Consider the following 18,787-nt stretch of genomic DNA (forward strand, 5'->3'; position numbering starts at 1 on the left):
ATATTCAGCTTAAACCACCCCTGGCACAACTTGATGCTGTTTCCTCTTGTCCTGTTGCTGTTCCCAGGGAGCAGACCCCAACTTCCCCTGGCTGCCCCCTCCTGTCAGGGAGTTGTGGAGAGCCAGAGGTCCCTCCTGAGCCTCCTTTCCTCCAGATCTACCCTGGCTGTCCCCTCCTGTCAGGGACTTGTGGAGAGCCAGAGGTCCCTCCTGAGCCTCCTTTCCTCCAGATCCCTCAGAGTCCCCCCCAGCTCCCTCAACCACTCCTCACCAGACTGCAGCTCCAGACCTTTCCCCTTGGTGGTTCATTTTTGGGTGCACAGCAACATCTCTGCTTGTGCTCTCCCTTCTGAAGATCTCAACCTCACCAGAAGGCTCCTGGAGCTCTGTTTCAGAGGACACAGAGAACATTTGTCCCAGCCCTGGAGGTCTGTCCCATATCCCAGACCTGGGCTAGCCAAGGTGGGACTTTAAAATAAGAAGCATTGTGAGATTAATAATGGGTAACAGAAGGGTGACAAAGCTCCTCCAGTACAACTTGAGGGCTCCCTCCTGTGCTAAGAACTGCAGCCATGCAGGTGGGATAGGTCACCCCCTGCCAAGACACCTCAATGTCTCAGGGTAACAAAAACCCTTTTATGTCCAGTCATGAACCTGGTGGGTCTCGTGAAAGTTCAACCTCTGTCAGGAATAGAAGCGCAGGCCAAGGAATTGTGGAAAACTTCTGACTTCAGACACAAAACTGCACAGATCCAAAAGTCCCTCACATCTGTCAAGCAGAAGAACGCTATAACTAAATATTAGTTTTTATTTGGACCTTTACAGAAATGATGGTATGGCTGGGCCCTGCCCAGAAGGCTCATGCTGTTGTGTGGGACTCTGGGAAAGACTGTGGGACTGGAGCTACAGGCATCAATGGTATCTTTCTACTCCCAAACTGTTGTGAGAAACATGGTCAGGGAGTGTGTCACAGAACTGATGAAAATCATTATGGAAAGAACCAGATATAAAGTGAATAAATCAGATTGATTTATCAGAATTGGATTGATTTATCAAGATTGAGCAGAATCCTGCCCACAACAGCAACCATGCTCTGGAGGACCAAGGCCAACAATCAGATTAGCTAAAGCATGATTCTAATCTGCTGTGGCCATGAATTAACAAGGTGAGAACAGGATCTGGGAAGAGAGTCTTGGTCTCCACTCTAGCCTGCAAAAAGCTGCCAGCGAGAAGTGCAAACAGCTGGAGCTGGGCAAGCTGATGGAGATATGAGCTGTTCCTGGCTGGGATGGAGAGAATTTTCCTCCCAGCAGCCCGTGGGGTGCTGTAGTTTGGGTCTGTGACTGTGCTGATAACACACCAGTGTCCTGGCTGTGCTGAGGAGGGCTTGCACAGCAGCTTTCCCCTCTCTGCCCCAGCAGGAGCAGTCTGGGTGCATGTGAGAAGTGGGGACAGAGCTCAGCTTGGACAGCTGTGGTCTGAGCTGGCCAAAAGGATGTCCCACCTCCTATGGCACCAGGCTCAGCACTGAAAGCTGTGGGGAAAAGGGCAGCAAGGAGGCACGTTTGTGGTTGTGACATTGTCTTCCCAAAGAACCCTGAGGTGTGACAAAGCCTTGCTTCCCTGGGAACACCTGCCTGGCGTGGGAAGCAGTGCCTGATTCCCTCAGTTTGTTCTTCCTCCACACCCAGCTTTGCTCTCCCTCCTAAACTGTCTTTGTCTTGGCCCACAGGAGTTCTCAGTGTTGCCCTTCTGATTCTCTCCCTGCTCCTGCTGGTGAGAGGGATCAGCAGACCCAGGTGGGGTCTGAGCTGCTGCTCAGGAGCAGCAGGCACAAGCTGTCTTGCAGGGACACGGGAGCTCTCTGGGCCAGTGCAGTCAGCCTTGCACTGGCTGCAGCTCATCTTGGCAACACTGCAGCCAGAGTGAGAACTGTGCTGTCCTGTTTGGTGATCTCCTCTTCTGAGAAGTCCCAATCCACACCATCTCTTCTGTTTCTTGGACTGTAGCACAATAACCCTTGAGGAGCCACTCAGCCATCCCAGCCTGCTTTCCTTCTGGGGCAGCCCCATCAGCTGCAGCTCAGTCCCTGATCTTGGGCTGTGTGGGAGAGGATTTACAGCAACTTCTGTGAGCCATGGAGAAGTTTGAGAAGAGCATCCATGTTTACCCCTGAAAGAATTTTCTACCAAGGTCATTGACAGAGAAACCAAGAAAGGAAGAAGGATAAATAAGAGAAACCTATAAGTGCTTATTCCAATGAGCACTTTGTTTGTCTCTCATGACCAATGAGTAAAGTGTAAATTTATGAGTTTTGTAAGAATGCATAAAAAGCATGCATGCTATATTAAAAACAGTTTGAAACCTTCTGAAATTGGAGTATGTTGCTCTGTATTGTCTCTGTCTCAACTACAACAGGGCTGCCTGCAAAGAAAAGCTCAGGACAAAGAGGGAAAGACTTTGCTCCCCATCTGCTTCATCAGGCAGGATTTCCTGCTCCTACAGTCTCACAGATACTCATGTACTTTATCATTTGATTTCCCCACCTAATCTGTTGCCCTTTGCTGCCATGGCTTTATCAGCCAGCACGGTTCTGAGCTGTGGCTCACCCTTCCTCTCTGAGCTGAGCCTCAGTGTGAAGCACAATCCAGCCAACTTTATCAGCCAGCACGGTTCTGATAAAGTGTGGCTCACCCTTCCTCTCTGAGCTGAGCCTCAGTGTGAAGCACAATCCAGCCAGTCCCATAAATGCTACTGCCATCCACACAGAGCTCAGACCCTGGGCCAGAGCATCATTCTGCATCTCTTTGGAGGCAATAGAAACAGTCCTGGAAGAAGGGACTATGCTGGGCGACAGATGGATAAACTGCTGGGATCCCAGCGGACAGCTGCCTGGAGATATTTGACTCCTCTTGCAGGAAACTGTAATGAACAGGGAGCAAAAAACAGTTGTTGACACTGTAAAATGGAGAATAGCATTTTTATCAGAACTGAAAATTGTTGGTGGTTTTCAGTAATTTTTGGCTGATAATTATCTGTGTTCAGACCAAAGACTTCCCAAAAAGAAACATTATGGCTGAAAGCTTTTGAAAAATGCCTTTTGGACTTCTGGCCTTCTCAAGAGGACATTTCAAAAACAGCAGCTGTGAAGTTCAGCCAGAAGAAACTGAGGAGCCAACCCAAAGGATGCATCCTGGCTGTGGGGACACATGGCAGACAGGATCCTGTCACTCCTCCCCTCTGACGCGGGCAGACGTCCCTTGCGGTGCCAGTGCTGACAATCCAGGCATTTCTCAGCACTTCCCCGGGGAGCTGCTGCTCCTGCCAGCACCTCAACCAGAACAGCCTGGATCTCTGTGGCCAGGCAGCCTCACAGCTATGCTTCCCAAAAAACAGCCCATGATTTACAGACAGTCTGCGAGCGCTGTGGCAGCAGAGCAGGGAGCAGCTCCGCGCTGTTTGATACGGCTTGGCTGGGGCTCGGGCCCAAGGTGGGAGATGGATCCCAGCTGCATTCCTCACCAGGCTCACTGCCTTGCAAGGACAGAGAGATGCCTGCAGGGATGTGGGCTGAGGTGCTCTGCAGCCAGGTGCAGCGATGGCCTGGCAGCCAGAGGGCCAGGCTGTGTCAGGGATGCTGGGAGCTGCCTCCTCTCAGCGATGTCTGCTCCCCGAGCAGCGAGCGGCTTTCACAGCATCACACAGAATCTCAGAATGACCAGGCTGGAAGAGACCTTAGAGATCATCGAGTCCAACCTGTTCCCTGACACCTCAACTAAACCATGGCACCCAGTGCCACATCCAGGCTTGGGTGACTGCACACACCCAGGGATGGTGATTCCACCACCTCCCTGGGCAGCCATTCCACAACTTTATCACTCTTCCGTGAAAAACTTTTTCCTAATACCCAACCTAAATTTCCCTTGGTGCAGCTTGAGACTGACCTCTGGTTCTGTCAGTTCCTGGAGAAAGAGCCCAACCCCACCTGACTACAACTACCCTGCAGGAAGCTGTAGAGAGTGATAAGGTCGCCTCTGACTCTCCTTTTCTCCAGGCTAAACAAGCCTGGCATCAGCCCTGGCAGACTCTGCGGTGTCACCAGGAAGCCACAAGGCATCAGAGCTCTTGCTTTGTCTCATCCTCGGGTGGGTGGTCCCCTCGCACCGGGAACAGCCTTTTTTCTGCTGTCCGGGGAGGCACGGCCCTGCCGGGGACAAGCTCCGCTGGTCAGTGACACTGGGAAAGGGCTGCGGGGCTGAACCCTCCTGCGGGGAGCCAGGTCGCTCTTGTGAGTGTTTAGCGATGGAAAACTGCTGTGGATGGACCTGACTCATCCCCCCGCTCCCCAGCGTGAGTCAGGTATCGCGGCCCCTGCGGTTCAGGTAGAAAGTGAAACCTGATGCTCCGCACAGCCTGTGGCACGGGAGAGAATCCCCACGGGATTGTCCTGGGGAGCCCCCTCCAGTGCCTGGCCTCACTTTTGGCCCCCCGTTAATGGGAACAGGGCAGGATCCCGGCCAAGGCTGCGCAGACACAAGGATGGAGGCTGGTCCCGCATCGCTCCATGTGCGCATCCAGGCAGCCCCGGGAGGAGAGATGGAGCTGGAAGGGGCTGGACAGGGCAGGACACCGGCTCTGGGCCCGGTCTGCTGCAGTGCAGGAGGACCAGGGAGCTCTCTCCACACCGGAGCCTGCTCCAGGCTCCACTGCAGCCTCTGAGCTGCTGGAACCCTGGATGCTGAGAATTCCAGACTTTCTGTGCTGACAGGCACTGACCCCCAGGAGAACACTGCATTGACCTGAGGCTGTGGAGAAGCTTCCAAAATGGAATGGTAGCACTGGGATTATGGGTGTGGAGTTTGAATAGAAGTGTGTAATATCACAGGGTGGAAAACTTGGATTTTAAGTGTTTATAATATAACATATAGATAAGGCAAGATGGAGGTTTTAGGGTGGTGACTACTCCTTCTTCTTCACCTTATTCTTCACCTTCTCCTCCATGGGTTTGAGTGGTAATTGGTTAGAAAAGTCCACATTGCCAGCTTTGGGTGATTAGTTATTGGGTTAAAAGTAAAAATAATTTAGGTGTCCTTTCTTAGCTGGACAGTTTAGCCTTAAAAGACCTTGTAGAGAAAGATAGTTAGCCATTTTGTAGCTTGTTAATAGAATGCTGTGGAACTCACAACTTGTGGGACTGTAATGTAGATAAGAAATAATAAACATTTGAGCCTGAACACAAAATACCATCTCAAGCACTTTCAATCCTGACCCTGACAGAGGCAGAGAAGAAGACAAGGAACTGACACTGAACCCTGTGAGGACACCAGGGCTCCCAAACTCCTCACACTGAATGGCTCAGACACCAGGGACTGATTTTGGGATGTCTACAGAGCAATCAGAGTGTCTCATAAAGAATGGTGAAAATGTCTGATTTCACTTTTTATGCTAAAAGTGCTCTGGAATTGCTCCTACTGGAGACACTCTTCCAAAGGCCAGAGGAACTTGGATTTGGGAATTATGGCTGCATGCAGGAGTTCTTCCATCAAACCCCAGAGCTGTCAGTGCAGCAGAGCCAGTCAGCTCCACTTTTCCTGTGTAGACAAAACCCAATTCCAAGCTGAAATTTCCTTAAGACGCATCTTGTATTTCAAGATCTTTTGGTGCTACTTTCATCTCCAATCCACATATTGCAGGCCTATAATAATAATAATAGCAATAATAATAGTAATAATAATAGTAATAATAGTAGCAATAATGATAATACCTTTTGTATGTACATAGCACCTTTCATCCAAGGATCTAAGTCACAATTACAGCCCCACACATTCCTGCACATTACAGCCCTATAATTCTAAGACTGTTCAAGTATCCAGACTTCAAAGGGAATGTGGATTTCCCCTCCAGCCCAGTCATGGTGCCCAACATGCTGGAGATGTTTCAAAGGTGTTTCAAAGGTGCCTTGGCAGTAGCCAGAGGTAGTCAGAAGAGCCAGAGGAGCTCTCTGAAGCTAAAAAGAGCCTTCATGGGTTCTTTCCTTCCCTCTCCCAGTCCCTCTTTAGTCTCCCTGGGAACTCAGCACAGCCCTGGGATGAGAGTGATGCTCCCATGAGACTTTTGTGTCTGTGCAGTGGGAGGTGAAAAGACAGAAATGTTGTTGAAAGGAAAAGCAAGTGACAGCACAAGCTCATCTGGATGACTGCAGCTGCCAGCCAAGGTAGAACCCACAGCATTTTGGTCAAAGAAGTTCACAGAAAAATTGTGTTCCACAAAAAAAAAACAAAACAACAACAATGAGGATGGGGGAAATGGTGGAATTTTTCATTGTAAGAACCTTTCTTTTAAAGTGTTTAAAGATTTTCAGATGACTCAAAAAAGAAAAGTACTCTGTTTTGGGTCAAAGCAAAATGGTTTGGGGATAGTCAGAGAAAACTTGTTGTGTTTTGGTTTGGTTTAGTTTTAATTGCTTGGGAAACCTGAAGGGAACATCCCTACTTGTTTAACCCAAGCCAGCCTCTTCCCACTTTTTTAGGCTTAGCAGAGAGCTGAACCAGCAGCTATTTACCCCATCCATCCAGGAAGAATTGTGCTGCAAGGAAGGGAGCTTCCTGCAGAAACAGCACTGGGGCTTACAGCACCTCTGGCCAAGCTGACATTTCCCAGCTGGGTTCATTTCCTCCGTGGGGTCCTCCAGTGCTGCCCAGGAGCTCTGAGAGCTGCTGCCTTGGCTGTGAGGAGAGTTTTGGTAGCTGCTCTGACTTGTGGCTGCTCTGTCAGTGATGAGGTCAGCGGACATGAAAGGCAGGCACTAAATCTGACAGTTCAGTGGTGCTTTTCTTCGTGTTGTGGCTGAACAAATGGGAAACTCAAGAACTTTTTAATAAACTTCTAAAAGGTGTTTTAGCTTGAGAGGTCCAGACATGTGGCTGGAAACTGCAGAGAGGCTCCAGCTCTTCCTGAGCACAGGTTTGATCAATTGATCTCAAAGCATGTTGGGAAGGGTTTATTAGTAGTGCTTCAAAGATGGGGAGACTGAGGCACAGGAAAAGAAAAGGGCTTTGGGGTCAACCATAAGGCTGGGATAGAGCTAGAAACCTGTTCCTCGTGCTGCACTGTGCTTTGTGTCTCCCACCCATATCTCACATGGGAGCCAAAGCTTGTGGGACACCTGTCCCCAAAAGTCTGAGTCCTTGTGTCCCTTCACCAGGAGAAACCCTTTCCCCAGAGCATCTGTGAGCAGGTCAGTGTTAGGTGTCCCCTGGCAGGGGACTGGGTCCACCCCAGGTCTCTCCAGGTGAGCCAGAGCTCTCCTGGAGGAGCAGGGTGGTTTCACAGCGTGTGCGAGCTCACCTCAGACACACCACACTAACCAGCATGGGCTGCAGCACATTTCCTCTCCCCCTTCTTCAATAAATCACAGCTTCCAGCATTCATGCTTTTGTCACTAATAAATCTTCTGCTGTCTTACACCACATGAAAGCACAACAATACCTACACTGGCAGGCACTTCCCTGCACAGGACGCAGCTGCAAACACAACCTGCAGCACAGGAACCTGCTGCCTGGCCCTGAGCTGCAGAGAAGTTACACACAGCAGGTATAAAAGGACTGCTCCATGCTCTAGAAAGCCCCACATGGAACACCAGGGCGCACACAAAAGCACCCTGTGCAACAGGGCCTCATTAATCCGTGGAACACGGTGCCACAGGAGATCAGTGCAGCACACAAACCTCAGCTGCACCTGAGGGTCACAGTCAGGCTCCTGTCCTGGCTTGGTGCCTTTGGGTCAGTACCACACACCTGAGCCTAAAGGTGCATCTCTGTCCTTTGGTAGATGAGGGGACCTTCCAGATTGGGGCAGGGCCTTGGGACAGCAGCTTGGGATGATATCTGACCACTGCCAGCCCCTGTGCCCAGGAGAAGAGAGCCAGAGAGCAGCTGTGTGGGTCTGCACCTTATTCTCCCCTCGGGAGCAGCCAGCTGAGCAGCACAGGATCCTGGCTGTGTCCAGTGCTGCCTGGGGAGTGCAGCAAGCCCAGGACTGGTCATAGGGCTGCAGCCCCTCTGCTCTGCAGCCAGGCTGGGAAACTGGGGGTGTTCACCTGGAGAAAGCTCCAGGGAGAGCTCAGAGCCCCTTCCAGTGCCTAAAGGGGCTCCAAGGGGCTCCTCTTGGACAAGGGCCTGGAGTGACAGGACGAGGGGCTTTGCACTGCTAGAGATATTGGGGTATTGGGAAGGAATTCTCCCTGGGAGGGTGGGCAGGCCCTGGCACAGGGTTCCCAGAGCAGCTGGGGCTGCCCCTGGATCCCTGGCAGTGTCCCAGGCCAGGATGGATGGGGCTTGGAGCAGCCTGGGACAGTGGAAGGTTTCCCTGCCATGGCAGGCAGGTGGAACAGGATGAGCTTTCTGGTTGTTTCCAACCCAACCCTTCTGGGATTCTGTCATTCTGGGACAAAATGCTCACATGGCTGTTTCCTTTCTCAGCCCCCAGGCACTGAGGGGCTGGTGGGGACACTTTCAGGGATGCAGAACTGCAGACATTGTTTCCTGCGACCACAATTTTTTCTTGTGTCCTCAGGGATAGACAAAAGATGAATTTCTATCTAAAGGTGCAAATGTCTTTCCTGCTGGTTTCATGCAAAGATGAATATTTGCTTTACTGAGGTTGAGAAATACCCACAATTGTGAATTCTATTGAAATTTCAAGACACAATTATACCGAGTCATCCCTATATCAGATGACATCCTTGGGAAGGTGACTGGTGCCTTCTGATCCTGCAGGTCCCTGAGATCCCTGGTGCTGCCACAGGTCACTGCCACAGCACCCCTTGCTCCATGCTGGCACAGCCAGCACTGGGAGGTGGCACAGGCAGGGGGAATGGCACACCCAGGGGCTGGTGGCCTTCAGGGCTCAGTGTCACCTTGCCAGGCCTTTCAGCCTGGGTGTAGGGCAGCCCCATGCCCACACGGCCCTGGTGTCCCCCCATGCTGAGCAGAGGAGGCCACATTCCTCTCCCCTTCCAGCCCGTGGTTCCCACCGTGGCACATCTGATGGGATGACACGTGGTGCTTGGGCTTCACCTTGCCTTTGAACTAAGGGAATGTTCCTAATTGGTGCCCCACGGGGATGTTCAGTGCTGGAAACCATCCTGTCTCCCGGGCTCTCTTTGTAGTGGGACCTGTGGCTGCTCACAAGAAGAGACAGCATGTCCCTTGAGCATGTCCTGCCCTTACAGGTGTGTTCTACTGCTCCACTCCCATGGGGATGGCTTTTCATTTGCAAATCCTTCAAAGGGCTTGAAACAGCTACGGGAAGGCTGCAAACAAGGCAAAGGGAGACAGAGAGCTGTGGATAGCCTGAGAGACCCGTCCATCCATGGAGGGGAGGAGACTGGGAGCTGCCCTTCATCACTGCTGGCAGTGGTTTTACATGAGCCCTTTTTGGGTCCTTGATGCATCCCTGCAGGACTGGAGGCATCACCTGAACTTCCCTGAATCCTGCTCTCCATTCTGGCACAGCTCCTGCCCCACACGGGCTGGAGCCTGGCTCTGTTTCCACTGGGCTGCAGCAGGATGCTTGTGCCTGGTCCTGCTGCTTCTCACAAAGACCTTTTCTGGTCTCTTTCCTGCTCCTACCAAACTCAAGTCATTCTCCTCCCAGCCCTGACAGTCCTGCCCTATCCCTTCACACCATTATCAGAGCTCTGCTTGGTGATCCCTTCCTGTCCCTTTGGTCCTTGTCCCACCGGCAGGATCCCCGTTCCCGAGCCCAGCCCCGGGGAGAAAGGATCTGAGGAGCAGCGAGTTCCAGAGGCACGGGGGCATTTCGGCCCCGCGGTGAGTGCGTGGTGTGCCGGCCCCCGCTGCCCTGCCGCGGGCACAGGGCGCTCCCGGGGGCTCGGGGGTCCCTGGGCCCCGCTGCAGAGCTGGGGGCGCTCCCGGGGGTTCGGGGGTCCCTGGGCCCCGCTGCAGAGCTGGGGGCGCTCCCGGGGGTTCGGGGGTCCCCGCTGCAGGGTTGGGAGCGCTGCCCCTCCCTCCCCCAGCGCTGCTCCCTGACCCAGGCAGGTGCAGGGGGGAGAGGCGTTCGCAGCCCCAGCGCTGCCTTTTGGCACCAGAGCCCTGCCAGAATCAAAGAGCTTTTCAAAGCAAACCTTCAACTCCTTTAATCGCCAGCGAGAGCTCCTCCCACACAGATCTAAGGGCCATGAGCTCAGTGTTTTCGTTGCCCCGGGCAGATTTATGAGGTTATTCTTCAAGCAAGGGCGGGAGAGAGGGGAGGCTGTGGCATATTGCTTAGCCTGGGGGGCGGGCAGGGAGCGGGGGGAGCGAGGCTTTGCGCTGCGAGGACCTTGCAGAGAGCCGGGCTCCGCCGCGGCTCTCGGGGCTGCAGGAGAGGAACAGCGGGATGGGGCTGGGCGAGCTGGAGCCCAGGGCTTGTGGCCGGCCAGCAGCAGCTCCCTCCATGCCCCGGCCCTGGCCCTGGAGCATCCCTGCAGCCCGAGCGCAGCCCGCGCTCCTCAGCCCCGCCGAGCGTCCTGGCAGCGGCTTGAGGAGGGAGGAGGAGGGAGAGGCTGCTGGCAGCCCAGCCCGTCCAGCCCAGCCCAGCCCAGCCCAGCCCAGCCCGTCCAGCCCAGCCCTGTCACACGCTCCAAGCAGCCCTGAGCTGCCCTCCCGCCGCGCACCTGCTCCACTGCCCGGAGAGCAAGTGCGGCTCAGGCCGGGCTGCTGCCCCTCCTGCAGGGTGACCCGGGCACCAGCTGTGCCTTGGGATGCGGCACATCCCTCCTGCATCTCCCCTCTTGCAGGAGTTGAATTCAACGCTCTCGTGGGTCCCTTCCAGCTCAGAAGAGTCCACGATCCTGTGGTGTCTGAAAGAGCCCTCACCAGGAGTCAGGTTCACACCCAGATACCATCACCACTTCCCACCAGCCCTGCAGAGATCCCTCTTTCCTTTGGAACTGAGATCCTGGGGAGGTCTCAGGCATGATGGCACTGTAGGCACAGCCTTTGTCACCTGTGTTGTCACCTGCATTGTCACCTGCAGCACTGCCTGTTGTGGCTGGAAGGACTTGAGGGACGCACCCCTTGTTCATGGACCAGTTTCCTCCTGGAAACTTCATCAGCATCCCATTAATGCCAGCCCTACCCACACTGGGAAAACAGCAGCCAGGTAAAGTGAACACTGCTGGACCCAAAGTGCTTCCACCTCATGGCATCAAAAGCAGAAAGGGACCAGAGCCTGTGGCAGAAAAGGGGCCTGGGAGATGAAACAGAGGGAGGAAATGGGAAGAGATGTCATGAAACTCATTGGAAATTCAGAGACTTCTGAACTTCCTTTCCCTTGGACCTAGAACAAAGAGCCAGCATGTCAATATTTAGTATAGAACAAAAAAAAAAAACCCCAAACCCCACTGTGTTTTAAAAACAGCAAAATGTTCAAAAAATGTTTTGATTTGGTAGTCTTGAAGTCCTGCAATGTGAATATTAAATGGCCCATGGGTAAATGTAACACCAGCAGGTGAAAATATGTAAATGGAAACTCTTTTTCAGAAAGACACCATGAAGTGAAAACATTGAAATAATCTCTCCTGATTGAACTTGTTACTACATTTCTACCGTTCACAGCCCCATGAACACTGTCCATTTTCATTAAGCTTTTCCTTTTCAATTAAATGAGATATTGCTTGGAAAACCATCCCACCAAACATGCTCTTCAGGCAGCTCTAGGACTGACTTCACTATTAAGGCATGCTGAGAGCTCTGGGGCTCAGCCTGGAGAAGAGCAGCTCTGGAGAGACCTTAGAGCCCCTTCCAGTGCCTAAAGGGGCTTAAAGGAAAGAGGGAGAGTAATTTTTATATGGGCAAATAGTGATAGGATGAGGGAGAATGGCTTCCCACAGACAGAGGGCAGATTTAGATTACATGTTCATAAGAAATTCTTCCCTGTGAGGGTGCTGAGGCTCTGGCACAGGGTGCCCAGAGAAGCTGTGGCTGCCCCTGGATCCCTGGAAGTGTTTGGGGTCAGGTTGGATGGAGCTTAGAGCAGCCTGGGATGGTGGAAGGTGGAATGAGATGATCTTTGAGGTCCCTTCCAACCCAAACTGTTCTGCGGCTCTATGATTAATGGTCCTGCAATTCTGGCTTTGCTCTGAGCACTCCCACCCACCCCTCACTCCCTCCACCCCCTGACCTGGGCTCCCTCACCACTATTTTGTCTGCTTGCTGTGGAGTTTGGTGTCTTTCCACTGTTCTGCCCTGAGCCATGAAGCACCTGCAGAATCATGCTCATCATCCTCTGTGCAGGGATGAAGGCACACTGAGCACTGCTCCGGGCCAAGGGACCAGGGCATTTCAGCTCCTGCTGGGCTGGGAGCTCCCCCTTGCCCAGAGGACACAAAAGGCACTTGCTCAGGAGCTGTGCTGTTTCCTTGTTGCTGTTCAGTTTCTCTCACAAGCTGTGAAAATCCCAGATTTTCTCCATTTGGTTTTCTCCTCCTTGCAGGCTGGGGAGCACGGGACAGGAATTCCTATTCTGGTTAGTGCTCATCTCCCTGCTCCAGAAGGAAACAGCAGCCAGAGCCTTGGATTCAGTGCCAGCTCTCCCTGAGGTCTCCCTGAAGTCAGTCCTTGGTTTGGACCAGCCCATTTGGGTATCCTAAAGTGTCATCATGCAGGAGTGCTGGGAGATGTTCCCCCTTGGGGCACTCACAGCAACACACCAGCAAAAAGCCACTGTCACCCACGGGAGAGCCTGAGGCTGTGACTGAGGTGCTGGGCAAAGGGAGTTCAATCCAGGTGGCCTGCCCCTAAATTCTTTGAGATGCTGCTGGCAAGGATGCAGAGCACACCTGTGGAGTCAGCAGATGGACTTTGTAGAGTCCCTTTGAAGGAACCCAAATCCCTGAAAGCAGGAAAGCCTTGTTAGCCCTGATATTTCAGGTGTAAGAAAAAAAAGTTCCTCAAAGCTGATAAATGGTGAATATGAACCTGTGAATGCACTGCACTGTGCAGAGCTCAGCTCTTCAGGTGCCCCTCACCAGCTTTATCTCCCCAATCCACAACCCCAAGCCCATAAACATTTCTCATTGCTCCTGCTTTGGTTTCCCTTCTCCCAGGCATTCTCAAGGAGGAGACTGTGGACTCTGGACTGTAGAGGGGTCCTGGATTGCAAGATAAATGTGTATTCTATTTCCCATCTATCAGAGCTGGGGCAGTTCTCTGCTGGGCATGGGGCAGTTTTTTCTTTATCTCTCCCACAGCCAATCCTCCCTCCAGGAGATCTCTGCTGTCCATGGCCACTGAGTGTCCCTGCAGGGCTGATCAAATTCCAGCATCCCCTGGGGAGATGCTCTGCCCAGGGGAGGAGCCAAGCATTCCTACCTGGATACAATCTGAGCCTGGAACAGCACAGCAGCCTTTGCCCCTGCGTTCCCAGAGGAGCAGCTTTCTCCTGCCCTGCATTCCCAGAGGGAGACCAGGCCCATCTCCAGCAGCCCTGGAGCTCCAGAGGAAAACTCCCCCCTTGTGCAGGATCCCTGCTCCAGCAGAAGCACAGCTGGCACTGCAGGAGGGCTGAGCCCCCATGGGATGGGACTGTGCCACCACCCTGACACACAGGGCTCAGCTCCTCTTCTGGTGCTGTTTTGTATAACTGCATTTTTTTTTTCTTCCCTAGTAAAGAACTGTTATTCATATTCCCATATCTTTGCCTGAGAGCCCCTTGATTTGAAAATTATAATAATTAAAAGAAAGAGTTTACATTTTCCATTTCAGGGGAGGCTCCTGCCTTCCTTAGCAGAGACCTGTCTTTTCAAACTGAGAAAACACGGCAGTAATGGCTCTTCCTATGAGTCTGCCAGCAGGGAGGAAGGTCAGGCAGAGAGCAGCCCCGGTCTGGTGGCCAGCTGTAGTAGCATTTGGTTGTCCTGGGCTGCATTGTGGCCTGGGAAGTGGCAGGGTCTGGGGGTGAGTCTGCACCCCTGGGGTGTGTTTGGATGGGTCCTGGGGCAAGAGTGGGGCTCCTGTGGTGACCATGGCATGAAGCAGAAGCTGTAGATGGGTCGTGGCACTGGGCAAGCATTGGGCAGGATGGGGACTCGCTGGTCTGTGCAAAATCACCTGGGGCAGGAGGGCAGCACTGGCCCCAGGAAGGATTGAATTTACAATTTGCATTGGGATTTTGTGCTCTCTGCATTTTTGGCTGCTCCCTCTTTCTCTCTAGGGTGTGTGCCTGTCCCAAAGGCACACAGGGTTGGATCCCTGTCACCCCTGCAGGAAACCCCAACTCCTTGGGAGCTTTAATCACCCTTCAGCCCCAGTGCCCTCCCCAGGGCTGTCCTGCCTGCCCAGGCTTCCAGAGGGCAGCCACACATCCTGCTGTGCCAGCTCCTGTGCAGCTCCTGGGTGCTCCCCATCCTGGGGGTTCTGGTGGCTGTCCTTACCACAGGGGGGCTGCAAGGGGCAGATGTTGCACATGGGGAGGGGTTTGGGTGAGGGGAGCTCCCTCAGCACTGCTGCTGTGCTGCTGCAGGCACCAGCTCTGTGCTGAGCCTGAAAACCTGCTGCCTCTCCACCTGCCATTCTGTGGCTCTTTAGAAAATGCAAATATCAAGAAAAAGGCATGTTTCCCCCACTCTGCCCTGTGCTGGACCCAGCACTGTGTGACCTGGCAAGTGTCTTCTGAGCTTCAAAGCATCCTTGTCTCCTGAATATCCCTGTCAGGGGTCTGTGGCACCTGATTCCAGAGGGCAGCTCAGAGGAGAAGAGTGGGTGAAGCAGGGCCCCAGACTCCCAGTGGGATGCTAAATTCCAGACAGTGTATCAAAATGTCTCTGCAAGGTGAGAACAGCCCTGAAGGCTCCTGGTCCCATGCTCCTCAACGGAAAGAGTGTGGGGAATGAGGAGCTTTCTGTCTGGGAAGCCTCACAAGATGCTTGGTGATATCTGGGGGCAGCCAGGACCTGCTGCTTTTCCCTGCCCCAGCTCCTGCTGGGACAGCAGCATCAGCTGTGTCCTGCTCCAGGTCTCTGCTGGTTTCCCAGGACACAGAGCAGCTCTGCAGGCTGTGCCTGGCGCCACAGCGAGGTGTGCAGGGGCCAGGGGCAGGAACACAGCAGGCACTGGTGTTTCTGGGGATGGGCACAGAGCAGCAGAACTGCCTGACCCCTCCGTGGGGCTGGGGAGACCTGAGACCCTTGGGAATGGGGATGGCTCCTCCAGCTGAGCTTTGAGCCATGGTGCTTCTGGTGTGTGGCACCCTCCAGTCTGTGCCCCTCATCTCCCCCCTGCAGTGTCTCCCTTCCCCCTCTCCCACAGGGCCGTGCTCCCCTGTCCTGGACTGCCAAGCAGATTGGATTCTCTTTGCCATCTGTGTGACAGTTGTCTTCTGTCCAGTGGGCAGTTTTCCTTATCTCTTCCACACCCACTCCTCCCTTGGGGGCACATCTGCTGATAACAGGCTGTGGAATGTCCCTGCATGGCTGATAAGAACTGCAGCATCCATGGGAGATGTGAGCCCAGAGGGAGGAGCCAGGCATTCCTACCTGGATAGAATCTGAGATTCTGGAACACCAGCACGGCTTCTGCACTGGATTCCCAGAGGAGCAGCAGCTGCCTCTTCCCCTGGATCTTCAGAGGAAGACTGCACCCTTCTACAGGATCCCTGCTCCAGCAGAGCCACCCCTGACACTGCAGGAGGGCTGAGCCGCCCCACTCTGTCCCACACGCTGCTCACACCAGGAGGTTTGATCAGTCCTTCCTCACAAAAAGGAGCAATAGCCAAAGAGTGTTACAGCTCCCTTTAACTATTGACTGGAAGAGTGTAGAGAAGCAGGAGCTGTGCAGGGGAAGGATGAGAGGTAATGGGCACAAAAGAACCGTAGGAATTTGCAATCTGATATTAGGCAACATGGGATGGTAAAAATGGGAAAAAGGTGAGAAACTCTCAGAGACGCTCCTAAGATTATCCAGTAGGTTTACTTGCTGGACAAGATCCTGACCAGCCTCACAAGGTGGACCCATATGAACATGGATAAGAGACCTCCAGGAGTGTCTTCCAGCCTGGATATCTGGGCAATCCTTCCAGTACTTCCCCATGTATGTGGCTGGGATAAGGCACTGTCACACCCCTCTAGACCTGTGCAGGGTGTGGGTGTGTGTGCTCCCTGGCTGATGTCCACACGTGGCCATGGCACTACTGGTGTTACCTTTCCATCCCAAGGTGTCCCCTGCTGAGACTCTCCATCTCTCATTTCCTTCCTGAAAGTGACAGCTGGACAGGCCAGCACATCCCTGGGAGGGACCTGGCAGGCACAACCAACACGGTGTCATTTGTTTTTTGTGATAGAGGAGCAGCCTCAGCAAAGTGAGAATGTTGTCTCACCCCAGCATTATCACCTGTCCCCCTTGCAGGGGCTGGTGGCCAGGTCCATGGGGCTGAGGGGGTCAGGATGCCATCCTGGGGCACCCAACTGTGGGCATCTTCCTGGGGACAGCCAGGGGACAGCTGGGGACAGAACTGCACCAGCCCCTGTGATTCCCTGGGCAATCTGAGGTGGGGCTGCTCCTCCAGGTCACATGCAGGGTGGGCAGTGGTGCCAGGGATCCCAGCTAAGACAATATTTTAAGCACCAAGAAGCTTTTCCCATTTTCCCATCCTCCTGTGAGCCCCTTAGTGCAGTGACCTCTCTGCTGCACAGGAACCTTCCCCTGCACAGCTCCACTCTCCTGCACCCCCAGCTGGCTGTAGTTCTTTCCAGGGAGCCCCCAGAAGCTCCAACCCCTGTGCTGCAGCCCCAGCTCAGCTCTGACACACGCTGAGGGACAGAGATATGTGACACAGGACTGCCACTGGCACCTCAGCTCACGGGGAAATCTCTCCCCTCTCCCTGACCACAGCTGCAATTTCACCAGCGATGGAATTTTCACCACTGAAAGCACCTGGCTTGGGATGGATGGGGTCGGGGCCGAGTTCAGAGAGGTGCGGAGTGAGCAAGGACAGAGACAGGCACGGTGCAGGCGCGGCAGCGGCAGGACGGGGCACGGACACAGCTCATTAGTGGTGAGGCAGTGTCTAATCAAGGGTGATTACAGGATCCTTTCTCTTGCTCCGGAGGAAGTGCTGCTCTCACAGTGCCAGTGACTTGCTGAGAACACAGGGCACGGAGCAGAGAAGATGGAAAGTTTTGTGAGCAGCTGCCCAGCAGCTCCGTGCTCCTGCTGCCCTTCCAGGGCTCTGTCTTCAGCCCTTGGAGCTCTCCAAAGCAATCCAGCATTTCTTTACATATTTGAGTGTGGTTTTAAGCCTGGATTTCCATGAAGAACTTAGATCTCACTCCAATATCTACACCGTCTACAAAATTCATGCTGATTTGCTGTGACAAACCAGCCCTGGCTGCCCACCTGTACCTGGGGAGCTGACCTCACAAAACTTGCTGACAGTAGTGTCAGGGGAGGGAGAAACCCCAGCTCTCCAGTCCTGCTCCAGTCATCCCCAGCCCGTCCTGACTCTACCTCCATCACGTCTGTTTGGTGCTCTCGCTGGCAGGGTTCAGTGGGGAAGCACCAGACAGGTTGGTTTTCCCCAAAGGGGAAGGAGGAACACTGAGGCTGCCTCCAACATCCCCGGGCCCGCCCCAGGGGCGAGCCCTGCGCGACGGGGGCTGGGGAGGGGGCTGTGCCCGAGCTCAGGGACACCGCTGGCACCGGGTGAGCCCCGGGAACGGGGCCGGGACAGACACCGGGAACGAGACAGGGACAGACACGGGAACGGGGCAGGGACAAGACACCGGGAACGAGACAGGGACAGACACGGGGACGGGGCAGGGACAGACACCGGGAACAGGGCCGGGACAGACACGGGGGATACAGACACGGGGACGGTGACGGGACAGACACGGGGACGGGGCCGGGACAGCCCATGGGAAACGGGGCTGGTACAGACACGGGGAGCGGGGCCGCGGCCAAGGGACCGCACCAGCAGCATGCCGAGGTGCTGCGTGCTCCAGGCTGTCCCGAGGATCCAGCCCCGCTGAAATCCAGGGCTCAGCCCGCAGCCGCAACAGCGACCTGCTGCACCCGCACCGGGCCGGCAGCACCTCCGAGCATCCACTCGTGCACAGGGATCCGCGTCCCGGCGCTCCGTGTCCCTGCTCCAGCCACCGTGGGCAGGGTGAACTCTGCACTGAGCCCCGGGAGCACCGGAATGTCCCTGGGCTCATGCGGGCATGCATGGCTCTGCAGCCCCAGCCCCAGGGACAGCTCTGCGGGATGACATCTGCGTCTTCCCTGCGAGTGGCACCATCGGGTGCCCCGTCCTGCGGCACCTCGGGGGGAAGGGGGTGCCTGGTGGGGCTGCCCCTGTCCCCACAGAAGCAGGCAATGTTCTGCATTCTCCGACATGATCCTGTGACTTCTCAGCGGGCAGCCGGTTCCAAACCAGCCCCGGTGACAGTTCTGTGCAGTCACACCTCATGCCACAAGTGGTTCCCTCTCCCAGGGGAAATACAGCCTGCATGACACACATTTCTCTCATCTTTCATGGTTTCCAGTGAGCATCGTCCCTTCCTGCCTTATTTCCCTCGCAGCTAACCGAGTACAGCTCTGGCCATCCAGTGGCTGGCACAAGACTGCGCTCCTCAGGCGAGCAGGAGGAGCAGAGAACCCTCACCCAGCGGTGGCAGCTTCCACCTGGCTGTGCAGAAGCCCTTCCTGGGCGGGTTTGGGTGCTCTGCTCTGACAGCTGAGCACCTGCGGCTCAGCACCATGCAGGGAAGCCAGAAAACCACCCCCAT

The 18,787-nt window shown here is 54.4% G+C and overlaps 1 protein-coding gene across 1 annotated transcript in view; it reads right to left on the bottom strand.

Annotated features, from left to right (window-relative positions):
* Nucleotides 1–18,787, bottom strand: part of LGR6 (leucine rich repeat containing G protein-coupled receptor 6) — a 152,007-nt gene that overhangs the window by 132,026 nt on the left and 1,194 nt on the right. The gene's annotated exons all lie outside the window — the stretch shown is intronic.

Source organism: Passer montanus, unplaced genomic scaffold, assembly GCF_014805655.1.
Source record: "Passer montanus isolate IOZ18808 unplaced genomic scaffold, ASM1480565v1 scaffold127, whole genome shotgun sequence".
NCBI lineage: Eukaryota > Metazoa > Chordata > Aves > Passeriformes > Passeridae > Passer > Passer montanus.